The 12,611-nt window shown below is 36.3% G+C and overlaps 1 protein-coding gene across 2 annotated transcripts in view; it reads right to left on the minus strand.

Annotated features, from left to right (window-relative positions):
* Window positions 1-12,611, minus strand: part of atf7ip (activating transcription factor 7 interacting protein) — a 40,424-nt gene that overhangs the window by 19,410 nt on the left and 8,403 nt on the right. Inside the window, exon 2 of one of the 2 annotated variants that reach the window (XM_027014823.3) lies at window positions 6,195-6,272. The exons of the other annotated variant lie outside the window; for it this stretch is intronic. The gene's annotated coding sequence lies outside the window, so the exon portion shown is untranslated. The remainder of the gene's footprint in view (window positions 1-6,194; window positions 6,273-12,611) is intronic. 2 annotated transcript variants of the gene reach the window in all.

Genomic DNA, 12,611 nt, shown 5'->3' on the forward strand with positions numbered 1-12,611 from the left:
TAGCCTCAGAAAAAGAGATCCTTCAGAAGGCCCTTCAGAAGAGTGAGACGGGGCCTCCCTACAGATACACTACACTAGTTCAGCTAAGCAGGGACTATAGCTAAGGGAAAGCTTCATTTAGGCCCAGCCCTCATACTTGGCAACAAGATTGCATCTTTATTCTTTGACATCACCCTGACATCACCCTGATGGCTCATCTAATTGCAGATCACAGTTCTGCAGCACTTGCTGACGTTGGCTTTTACATTCAACGTCAGTTATAATTGTTGATTATAACACACACACACACACACACACACACACACACACACACACACACACTTAACCCATTTGAACAGTGTAGCCACTCGTAGACACTAACTTTTCACTATGGAACTTCAACGGACCCAGCATTACAGCAATAGTCCCACTTAAATGCTGTAATTGTCCACACTTGTTGCTCTAGTGAGCTTGTTGCTCTTTAGGAACTACAACAGAAGCATGTCAATGCATGCCACTACAGCAGAGTAAATGAATAATAAAAAGAGCCAACTACAAAACTCCACTTCCTACCTGACACATTAATCATATTGAGCCATGTAAGTCCAAGTAGTTCTCAAGAGATCTCTCAGTGAGTGCAAGAAAGCGTCTGTACTTGTCACAATGGTAAACAAAACCTGATCTAATTTTTCAGGATGTATTTTCACATTCCTGTTCTTTCTCTCCTTCATTGCCTTCCATGCATTTCAAGTTCAAGTTCAAGTTCGGTTTATTCGTCACATACATAGTCATACACAGTATAACACGCAGTGAAATGGTTAATTTCCAAATAAACATGGAGCAACTCCCATTTTGTCTTCTTTTATAATTTTTACAAACATTTACAACTTATTGGTACCATGCTAACTTTGTTATTGCTTAGGATCATGGACACTGTAAAATTGATTGTTATTCTTGCACTGAGAAAAATAATGGGTATTTTATGCTTTATACTATAATTTTTAAATTGATTTCTAAAGGCAGGTAGTCTTTATTTTCTTAAAAATGCAAGTATTTGTTGATAGGCTAATTCAATGTGATCAAAGAGAAAATGTCTTAAAGATTAAAAGGTGAAGTCAAGCTTTGTACTCTTAATAAACAATGGTCTTCAAAAGTAGGTCATCAGGACGAACTCATGAAGGCAGAGGATGACTGGCTCTGAGCAAAAACAAACAACAACAAAAAAAAAAGCACCAAAAATCAAACAAACAGAAATAAACTGGAGGGGGAAGGGCAGTATAAAACCTGATTCAAGGGCTATACCAAGTGTTATTGGGATGGGGGGTGGATTGTTTATTTGTAGAATTAAATGCACTTTCCTAACATATAATTGAAACATAATCACACTCCCCAGATTCTCTCAGCATTCATGTTATTACCAAATGTAACCTACTCTTACTCTCAGGAAAGTCAGTTTCCCAAAATAAACCCCAGTATAATGCAAAAAATGTTAGAAACAACTATTATTTAAGACATATATTGTATTAACAAACATTTTAAAGTGTTATACAGAGCACGCACAGAATGTTGTATATCAAGCTCTTTGAATAGAATAGAGATGTACCATTCTTAAAATCAGCAGGATGCTTACAATAGCTTATATTGTTAATACCAGTGTGAGCAAAGCAAAGCTATAAAAATAATCTGAAAATATATTGCCCATACCATCTGAGTTAAAATGAATTCTTGTAGTGCAGAATATTCTACTAATGCTTTACAGTGCAGGCAGACCTGTCTCACAGAATTAGATGGAATGACTGCAGTCAAATAAAGCAAGCAAGTATCTAAGCCTGATGAAGACATGTACCCCTGCACAATGAAGACATGAGTATTAGGATCCAAGTTATTCAACTGATGTTATATTTCTTCTTTTCCTATTTACTCTTTGTATGCATCTTGGGCTCTCTCTCGCTCTCTCGCTCTCTCTGTGTGTTTCAAAAATGATTAGTTTTATATAAATTCAAGTTACTCTATTGTCAGCTATAACATTCTGACATTTACAATGGCCTTGTGAATTTTTTAGCATCTTGGACAATTAGAATTACAATATTGTGACATTTACACTATCAAACAGTTAATCAATCAAAGATATGCAGTAGAAGCCAGTTTGAACCAGTTGAGACTTGTAAATAAGTAATGGACCAAGTATTGCTTCTATTTTGGCACGAATCCAAGCTAATCAAATTATTTTCTGATGAGCTTTTTATGCAATGGCTTCTAGGAAAGTAGCGGGTCCCATATGTTTGCGGATAATGCAAATATCTGGCATACAATTCAAACAAACAACAACAACAAAAAAGACTTTGCAATAGCTGTACTGCAAAATTACATTTTTGGATGAAAGTTTTGGAGGGAACAGATCAGAAGACAAGGCCTTCTAGAAATCTGACACCTTAAATCACTTTTTCAAACTCTACTCTTTAAAGTTATCAGGGAGTGATTTTTGAGTCACTTTTAAGTTACATCTTTATGCAATCATTATTTGTAATGTATTTGAAGGTGTGAAGTGATTATGAATCTTATGGCTCAAATGATGCAATGTCCAATCTTTCTAGAAAAGGACAAGGGTCACCGTCTTGTGTACCTTTGTATTATTTAAAATTAAAATCAACCCAAAACAAAGATATATAAAACATCGCTTCTTGTAGTATATGTGAGAAGAAATAAACTGGGGGTTTTATTCTATTTAAGGAACACATCTTCACTACCATCCGCATGACTTTAAATGTTACTCCTCTATTCCATAAGCATCTAACCTGCTGGAAATTCATGGCAGGCATTCCGGTTTTCCATAAACATGCTTTGGTTGATTTTTACTGGCTTAAGAAACTGTACAAATAATTAATTAGCACTTAATAAATGGCTTCTCAAATACTGTAACTAAAATGCAAGTTTATCCATCTCAGATTTTAGTTTATCCATCTCAGATTTTAATTACAATGCAATCTAAAAACGAATATGAACCATAGCATAAGATAAATTCTTTAGGAGTCCCTACCACGCTCTGCCATTGCATACAAGTAATTTTTCAGTGCAATGACACAAAATGGCCACCAACTTAAGAAGAGCATCTCAGATGAGCAGCTGGCAAAAAATGAAAATTCTCATTGATTTCAGGATTTCATTCTTTTTCCCAACCTGTCTCTAATCAGCGTCTGGTTTCTTTAGGACAGGTTTGCACAAAGGTCTATTTTTCATTATAGGGAGCACATTATGGTTAATTTTAACAGCAACGACCTAAAGCTTATCCGATCCTGAAACAAGGTTGGCCTCTGGTCTTCCTGTGTATTTTCCTTATCATGTAAGTAAAGTCGCAGGGGAGGCCCTGCAAGTTCTGTGCAAATCATTGTGTGAACCTGCAAGAGTGCCCTGGCTTCAGTGGTTCAGTCCTCTTAGGGGTCTGTGAGGCAACTGTGTGTGTGAGCTTCTCACAGAAGGAAGATACAAGGAAGATATTTCTTGCACACGTTATGCTCCCTGAATGGAAACTCCAGCAATCCACAATTACCTTATTCCCCAAAGCCCTACCCCTCGTATTTGATCATTCACATTTGTTTTGGAACTTCCAGTCTCTGTCCAAGTTCAGCAACACAAAGTCTGAGGTGTTACTCTTATTAGCAAAGAAGTCAAAAACACCAAAACTGCTTTTACAAATGGGGTTGTTAGCATGCTTAAACTCAACTAGGACCTTGTCAGTACCATTTTCTTACTGATATACTGATTCTGTATTAGTCAATGAAACATACCTATACCCACACCAAAATGTCTGCATTACTCATCAGACAGTTGCATGTAACACCTGAATGTCAGCCTGTTACACTATTATTCTTGTCAGAAAGATTCTTAAGGTGAGCAGCATTAAACTGCTGTTCAAGTGTCCTGTTGCACAAGAAGAACTTACCATAGCATCATGTGATAATGTAAATGTTGTCAGAAATATTGCATCTACATTTGGAGCCAATGTTTGTCAACTAGCTAATGCTCTATGCTATCTCAGAATTGAAATACTAACAACAATACTGAATGTGTTCCAACAGCAGTGGCAGGCCAATCAAAAGCAATGGCTACAGACTTTGAAGATTCTTGAAAAATAGTGCTGTCACTTTACAATTGGCACTAAAGCATCTCACAAAACCATCAATACAAAAAACCCAATGACTGAATTCAGCACCCAGTCTTTTCACCTTTAATATTTAGCATGTTGGTGTTTATTTAGCATCAGCACACTTTGTAATGTAGGCACAGGCCAACATGAATTATTTGAAGGAATGGAAACAACAGTGAGACAGAAAGAGAGCTTTTGACCTTTACAGACCAGTGTGCAAAAGCAATCACTCATTTGGAGGGGGAGACGTGCAAACCTATCTGGCCGTGTGATGGCCCTTAGCACAGTGAGGGAGCAGAGTGAGTGAAGGTATGGCTCATACGCACCATGTGTCATTATTGCTATTTTACTAAATGCTCTTTAAATGACATATGAATGCTAATGACGCAGTTACAAAATCTAATAAGTGATCCTTCTTTAGACAGAAAGAGGGGTTGTTTTCATGATTCACTAGGAAGTGCTGGGAACATTTCACAGTTGATGAGAGAACCATGACAGCATTGCAGCAACCCCTGACAACTGACTGGTGGTGATGTTTTTGTCTGCACTCAGGTAGATTGGTTCTTTTTAAGATGAACATGAGACAAGCTGCCCAAGCTCATCATACAGAAAAACAAATTTCAGCATGAAGAGAAATGTTTGAGAACTGTTGCTGATTCAGTTTCCTATGTTTTATGCACAGCTTGGAGGATTTTCAGTTTGTTTGTTTTTTGTGTTTGTTTCACAGATTGTGATTTTTGCAAAGGCAGCTATCTGGCATTTATTAGATTGAGTGATGTTCTACCTGACATTAAAGGAAGAGTAGAGTTGTCTATCCTTTCTCGTCATGCTGTATTATGATGTTTATTTTTTAGATAGGTGCAAGCCTATGTCAAATATGGTCTGGAGCTGGGGATAGACGACTGTCTCATTTTAGATGCCGCATATCATATCATGTTTGAACATGTTGCACTGGCAATGTAATTTACATATTTACACTCACTCAACTGATTTCCCCTCTATATATACACTCATGTATCTCTGAATAAAGTGTGTATGCTTCTCAGCATCTCTCTGTGTTACTCATCCTGAGAAAAATGCCCCAGGACCCTGAGGAAGGACCACCAGACACAGGCGAGTAAGCTGGTTGGACCAGACGGACAGGGTTATGGAAAATAGGGTATTTTTCCATATAAGAGTTTAGCTCTATATTTTCTAAAGATGTCAATACTATTTTTAAAGTCTCGTCACTGTTAGTTTAATTATTTCGTTACTGTTTTTTTTTTTATTGCTGTTCCCTATTCGATTGTCCATAAGTTTTAATTTTGTTAAGTATTTATTAGGTGTGTTGAGACACACCTAAATGCTCTTTAAAATTAAATTCATTGTCAATGTTTGTGCATAATTAGTTTATTTATTATGTTTGGTAAAATGGTTTAAAATAATAATAAAGTTTAAACATTATCAAAATGTTCACTGAAAGCTTCTACAATAAAAGTCATTTCTCATATTTATCAGTTCATACACACTTGACAGTGAGTGATACCCAGTCTGTTGTAGGTAAAAAGTATAAACTCTGCTTCTGAGTAAGCCAATATTGCCTTCTTTGCCACTGTTATTACCACAATCTACTCCGAAATGCTTATTATAATCTTTTTGCAGTTTTTATAAACTCATTTTAAAATGTGAAATTTATGCAGAAGAATGCAGAGGTAGTCAAATGCTGTGCATGAACTCCCTTTAAAATCCAGGGGTTGTTTCAACACTGAACATCATTATTACTGGTATAGGCTATATGTTCTGATCTGACATGAGGTACAGTACATGAACCATACAACCATTTGTTATTTGTAACCACAATAACATTTGTTACACTAGCTATTATTGCAGCTATCATTTTTTTAAAAAGGTAATGTGTATAAGATGAAATGAGATGAAACGTGTAAAATGTGTAAGATGTGCAATTATTTAAATGTTGTATGCATTATTGCCTAACCTCCGCTCTGTCAAATGCTGTAATACAATGATCCGATTGTAGGTTAAGTTTTTGTGGGCAGAGGACAACAGAAGGAATCGGGTTATTAAGTCTTACCACGAGTCTTTCTTTGGTCACCGAGTTATTATTGCTGATCCTGAAAGCACTATCACATTAAATAATGATGGCCGAACCCTAGGACAAAAAAAAAGAAAAAAAAAAAGAAAAAAAAAAAAATTATTATTTTCACCTCTCATATCATTTTAAAATACAAATGAAAATTTATATTGTCTTAAACAAACATATCAGTTTTTCTAATTGCTCTTGTAGCAGGTTCCTTCGTTCATTAGCCAAACAGGAGCATTTGACAGCAAACAGTTTAAGTCAAAATCTAGTCAAAATCTGCCTTTTCTGAGGAAGGAAACAGCCTTTCCTCTGAGTGTTTGTTTCTGTTTGCACATTTGGATTATGCCATTTTTTAAAATCACCTAGTGCAAATGTGTTTCCCCAATTAGTATTTCATTATCTCTTACAGTTACTGCTTCAAAAATGAGGCAGATTTAACTAGAATCATAAACTAATTATCATGCCTTTAAACAGAAGCTACTATAAAAAACAGCCTTCACAGGATCACAGGAGAATCAGGTAAACCTTTTATATAAATTCTTACAATGTAAACTTCTAGTAAAAAGACATAATTTTATTCATACATCTGTCAATCTGAAAGCTATATTGTTTTATTTTTGTGTAAATTCATTTTATGATTTGTGTAAGGCGCTTAGCCTATATTCACACATTTCTCATACTCTGTTTTTATCAAATCAAGCAAGCATTTGTTTAAAATGTAAACAATAGATTCCAAGGTCCTGCGTAAAAACTCTAGTTTACTAGCACTACACTCCATTTATTGTTGCTCCTCCCTCAGTCAGACATTTTATTTCAGTCCATGCCTGCAGTAACTCAAAATGGCCACCAGCTTTGCCGGGGCAAGAACTGCTCTACTAAATCCCACCTGCAACGACACTGTAACATGCAGTCTCTATCATTCCACATAGCAGGACAAAGTCCTGATTCATTTGTGTTCTGTATTTTTTAAGGTTTCCTATTTTCATTATTCAGAAAACAACTTGGTTCAACCTGCATGGCTTGTTATGTGTTTCAGGCAGGTCAGTGTCTTTAATAAGTATCTTAACACAAGGAAATTAGGAGCCTTGTCAAAATATGAAATTGTATCCATAATTCCAGTTCGGTCCTATAACACCCATTTTCCTATTCGTTTTGGGCACCACAGCTAATGTCATTTGGGTCCTGTACATACTCATTTTGAAATCACAGTATCAATAAAATAAATATATATGGAACCACAAAACATTCTGACTTATGTCCAAAATGTTTTATTTCCTGTTTCTTTGGAAACTTTGTGTACGTAACTGCAATTTTAACTACTTTTATAATTAGTGGTGTGTAGTGCATACAAAAGGTTACTCGTTATGCCCCCCCCCCCCCCCCCATGATGCAGTCACCATTCAAAGTTAGTTAGCTAAACTAGCATGTGCCTAGAAATGATGGGGTTTTTTTAATAACAAATGTGCAACCCCTTCTTCAGAACGCTGAAAAGGGGTTAGACAGCTATGGGCTTGTCACCTTAGTGAAAATTTAAAATCTGATTTGTCAGATTTTCCTGTTATTTTGTTAATAGGCTTACATTACAGAACCCTACAAAATATCATCAGAAGGGGAACATAGGCCCGTATACACAATCAAGGCCCTGAAGCCATTCTAATACTGTTTTGATGAGTTAGTGCTGCTTTTAGACAGATATGCATCTTATAGCGACCATGAAAATGTAAAGTAATGCTTTCAATTGGTTTATGTTTTTGATTTTACTTTATTCATGAAATCTCTCTCTCTCTCTCTCTCTCTCTCTCTCTCTCTCTCTCTCTCTCTCTCTCTCTCTCACCCACACCCACACACACACACACACACACACACACACACCCACATACAGGACGTCAGAAGTAACACTACAAATTTAAACAAATGCAAATTCCGATAATTCAGGAGTCAGGAGCTCTCTGTTGTCTAGCTAGCTAGCCAATTACGCAGACAATTAGCTAGCTAGCTAATTACATAGTGAATTACAGAATACACCATACATCCAAAGAGTGATTTATAATTAACTGATCTTTAAAAATATTGATCAGTGAAAAACAGAATGTCTAGCACTTGAACAGTAGCATTTACACAAGAGGTAATGACAACACAATTAAGTTAGCATGATTTCCATGATAACCATTATATGTTTGTATGATCTGTGCATGAATAATTCTTATCTGTGATACAGTCACAGAAATGGACCAGGTATCAGTGTGGTGTGGGGAAAGGCATATAAGGCATGTAACCTTGGCAGAGGTCCTCAAAACATGCTTGTCTTTTGACTGTCAGGCTGACTAGCTTCTGGTTAGCAGAATCGGGAAAGAGAACGAAAACGTTGGGGGGAGGGTTAATGATGTTCAGAATGTACCATGTGCAATGGGGATGTTGCTCTGAGTGAAAAGAAAAGGGTCTCCCACTAGATCAAACAACATGACTGACCTACATTGTTAATATATTTTTGTACATATATAGAATATCTATATTTCTCTATGCACCCCTGTTTTTCTTTTTCCTCAGTTTGGACAGAGCGCTCTCAACCATTTCACTGTGAGTTATACTGTGTATGACTGTGTATGTGACAAATAAACCAAACTTGAACTTGAACCTTTAGCAACAACAACAAAAATCAAGTTCCCAGATTGATCTCGTTTCACCCAAACACAAAACAAATGAGAAAATGAAAAAGCAATCAACTAAATGTGCACTTAAGGGTAGATTTCTCTTCCCTTTTTGGCATTTAGCTGATTATTCTGCAAATCTACATAAGTCTAGACTACAGAATGATTGAGCACATACCATTTGCAACCACTAAAAAGGACATACTAATATGGACTACTCCATTTGAATAAATGACTTAACACAAGAATAAACCAGTAATTTTAAACCATCAACATAACAAGATAGAAATCCTTAATCTAAAAATGTGATTCTGATACAAGCCTATTTTGGCACCATTCTGGTTAGCATTTCCTAAAAGATAATTGATTATGATTGTTATCAACACCACCAGGATCAAATGATTTACACCTGGTTTACACGGTTTACACCTGTGCCAAATGACAATGATAAAATGGCTTCTTAGTAACAGTGATAAAGCTAATGTTTCATTTTCATTTCAGTTTGAGCAAAGGTCTATAATAGTAAGATAGCTGTATCCTAGTGGCACAGCAACACAAAAAGAACCAGAGTCAGGGAGGGGCAGCTGTGCTAGGACTATACCATTTGCTTCTTGGGGCGCGGGGACTATACCATTTGCTTCTCAACTTTCACTAATTTGAATTAGGCTAAAATGCTTTACTCTGATTGGTCACCACAGCCCTTATGGTGCACTTATAAAAATAAAACATATGAAAACTCATTTTCCTTTAATAAAGGAAAAGGTCTGAACATATACACAATTTGCTAAGGTGTATGAAGGACACCACTAAATACATGTTAATATATGGGTGAAATAACAGAATTTAGTAAAACTTCAACATTAAAGCTCAGCAGACACAACAGGCAACTCTACACGCTGAACAGTACCCCTCCCCATCTTCAAAGACAGCAAAGTGTCACAGGCATTACCATTTTTGACCACCAGGAAGCAAAACTAAAAGGTGATTTTTATGTCACAAGTAAATTATTAGACAATAGATTAGTTGCATAGTTATTGGTAGTTTTATTGTGTCTTGACAATTGTGGGTTCACAGTAAGTATCATGTCTGGTTAGCTCCAGACATCAAGTATACCCATAGGCTGTCTGCAGGATTAGCAGGATTCAGTACTGTTCCTGAGGGTGAATATGCACATGCAAAGAAACACAGAAAAGTAGATCTGGATGGGGAAAAAGCACTAGGAGATTTTCTTTCTGTGATTGTGTGATTGAGAGAAATGTGACATTAGTGTTCCTTTAGTCAGCTGTTAAATTACAGAGACAAGTCTTAACCATACACACCAATGCAAAAGGTTAACACAGCATGATTTCTGTCACTGTATTACTCATAATTAGTAGCCACACAGCAGCAGGAAAAAAAACAATAAAATCATCAACAAATTCATGATTATGCTACTATGTGAAATATAAAATATTATAAATGTGCATGATTTAGTCCATGTGTGGCAGTGGACACAGCAACACTGGAAACCTCAGGGGGAGAACATAAGGTTTTGGTGGCCATGCCAAGTATTGCAAAATCCTCTCCCATTATACAACTTCTGCTTTTACAGTGGTAATGGTAATAGATACTGATTATGTTTATGCGTGTAGATCATTAATAACTAGTCATATTGCAGTAGCCCACTAGGTTACGTCAGTAATACAGACTGAAATCCACATGTATTAGCTATCAAAAACTGAAGAACTGAGCATTTAGGCCTCTTAGACACAACTACTTCAAATCAAATACAGCTTGGAAATTAGCTGAGGACTTTAATCAGGCGGGTTAATTTAGGGAACTCTACAATGCTAAGACGCTACCAAACCAGGGTCTAACAGCCTAAAAGGTAACTGCAGTAATGCATTTATCAAACTCATTAGCAAATCCAATCAAATCCAATTGTTAACAATATATTTAAGAGCATTACAAGGATCTACTGAGTAATGAAAACTTTTAAGTAATTAAGCAAACAATAGCTAGCAACCCTGGAGAAGGAAAAAAAAACAGCTTTGTTCAGTTATTCATACAGTTGTTGGCCAATCAGGAAGCTCTGCTGCCGAAACTGGTTTAAGGCAGTTCAGCCCAGTTTTTTTTTCCTTCACTCAGCAAACAAGAATCTCACTTTACCTCTCATTATTGAACTCTGCCTTCACTGTGGGTATTTTATTTTATACGAAAACCTATGGATTTTTCATGCAGGGATCATTTCAATATGCATCTTAAAATTTCATGGCACTTCAACACGTGGTAATGAGACCCAGGTGTGTAAATCAAGTCCAGCATTAAACTTAAACAATAAATCACATAATAACGTGTGGAATATATGAGTCTTGTGAGGCTGTAAAACATATTTGGAATACAAGCAAGGACAGAACCATTTCACAAACGGGTTACAGCTCAAGCAATATTTTTACAAACATTGAGAGCTCTGCATGGGTTCTTTTACTGAAAGCTTTCATTAATGGTTAAATAAGCAGACGCAGGTTCCACTGTGCACAATGGAAATTGCTCAAGGGATGTCACCCCCCACATGCACATTAATTCCACACTTTCATGCAGTAACCCAAAATGGCCACCAGATTAGCTGGCAGACTATATGTTCAGCAGCTGCGCATAGAGAACTGCAGCATAGTGGATCAGCAGTCCGGTCACTTGCAGAATGATTCTCAGTAACTGCAGAACACCTTTCCTATAATCCACACACAGTCTCCCAGACAGGTAACAGCTAATTCCTAGATTTTTCGAAGGAGAATCCCCACTGACAATATAATTTAGTTCAAGAAGCTTCTGATCTAGTCTATGTCTAGAAAACCAGCCATGAAAGTCTGATTGATAGCCATCACACTGACTCTTCTCTCTGGCGCTTTGTTAAGTAGTCTTGTGTTCGTCACCTTCTCGCCCAGCAGCACAGTCATTCTTGTTTCCTTTCTCTGGGCATTTAACATGCATTTAGAGTTTAGTATTAAACTGGCTATTTAGCAGTCAAACCATGCCCGATTTCTGCACCTAATCCATTGGAGCTTATGTCAGTATAACCTGGTGTCACAGTATAACAGTTTAGGGGTGTTAGTTCATTTATTTATAAAATACATATCAGGAAGGTTAGCTGAAGCATTAACAGGTCAGAGGTTTATCCAGCATGCTAATGCCACCTCTAACTTCTGTGATTATGGTTGGTTTAGTCTGTGATAAGGCAGGTGGTCTTTGTTTGTAATTTGATGGAGGCAATAAAAGGTGTTTATCAGCAATTGTTTTACTGTTTATGTACAAGCAAAAGTATAGTCTAATATCTATCTATCTATCTATCTATCTATCTATCTATATATACACATACATATATATACACATACATATATACACACACACACACATATATATATATATACACACACATACACACATATACACACACACGCGTGTGTGTATTGTAACTGTATATATATACACACACATAACTACTGCGAAACAAATACTTTTTGTCTTTTCAATACATTTTTCATATTTAGTACAGCTACAGCTGTGGATCTAGCATCACGTGTGATTAGCACTGATCTTCTTTTATAATTTTTAATAAAGTTACTTTTCATAACTGTTTAATTAAATGTGTAAAAAGCACATAAATGATATGGACTTATAATGACAAACAGCTTTATACAGTAACAAAACCCTGAAGGAATGACCTTTGATTATAAAAAACAGGCCTTGTTCTAATTTGATCACCACTACCAGTGGACAAAGA

The sequence above is a fragment of the Electrophorus electricus genome, chromosome 18 (assembly GCF_041902795.1).
Source record: "Electrophorus electricus isolate QZ-2024a chromosome 18, ASM4190279v1, whole genome shotgun sequence".
NCBI classification, from domain to species: domain Eukaryota; kingdom Metazoa; phylum Chordata; class Actinopteri; order Gymnotiformes; family Gymnotidae; genus Electrophorus; species Electrophorus electricus.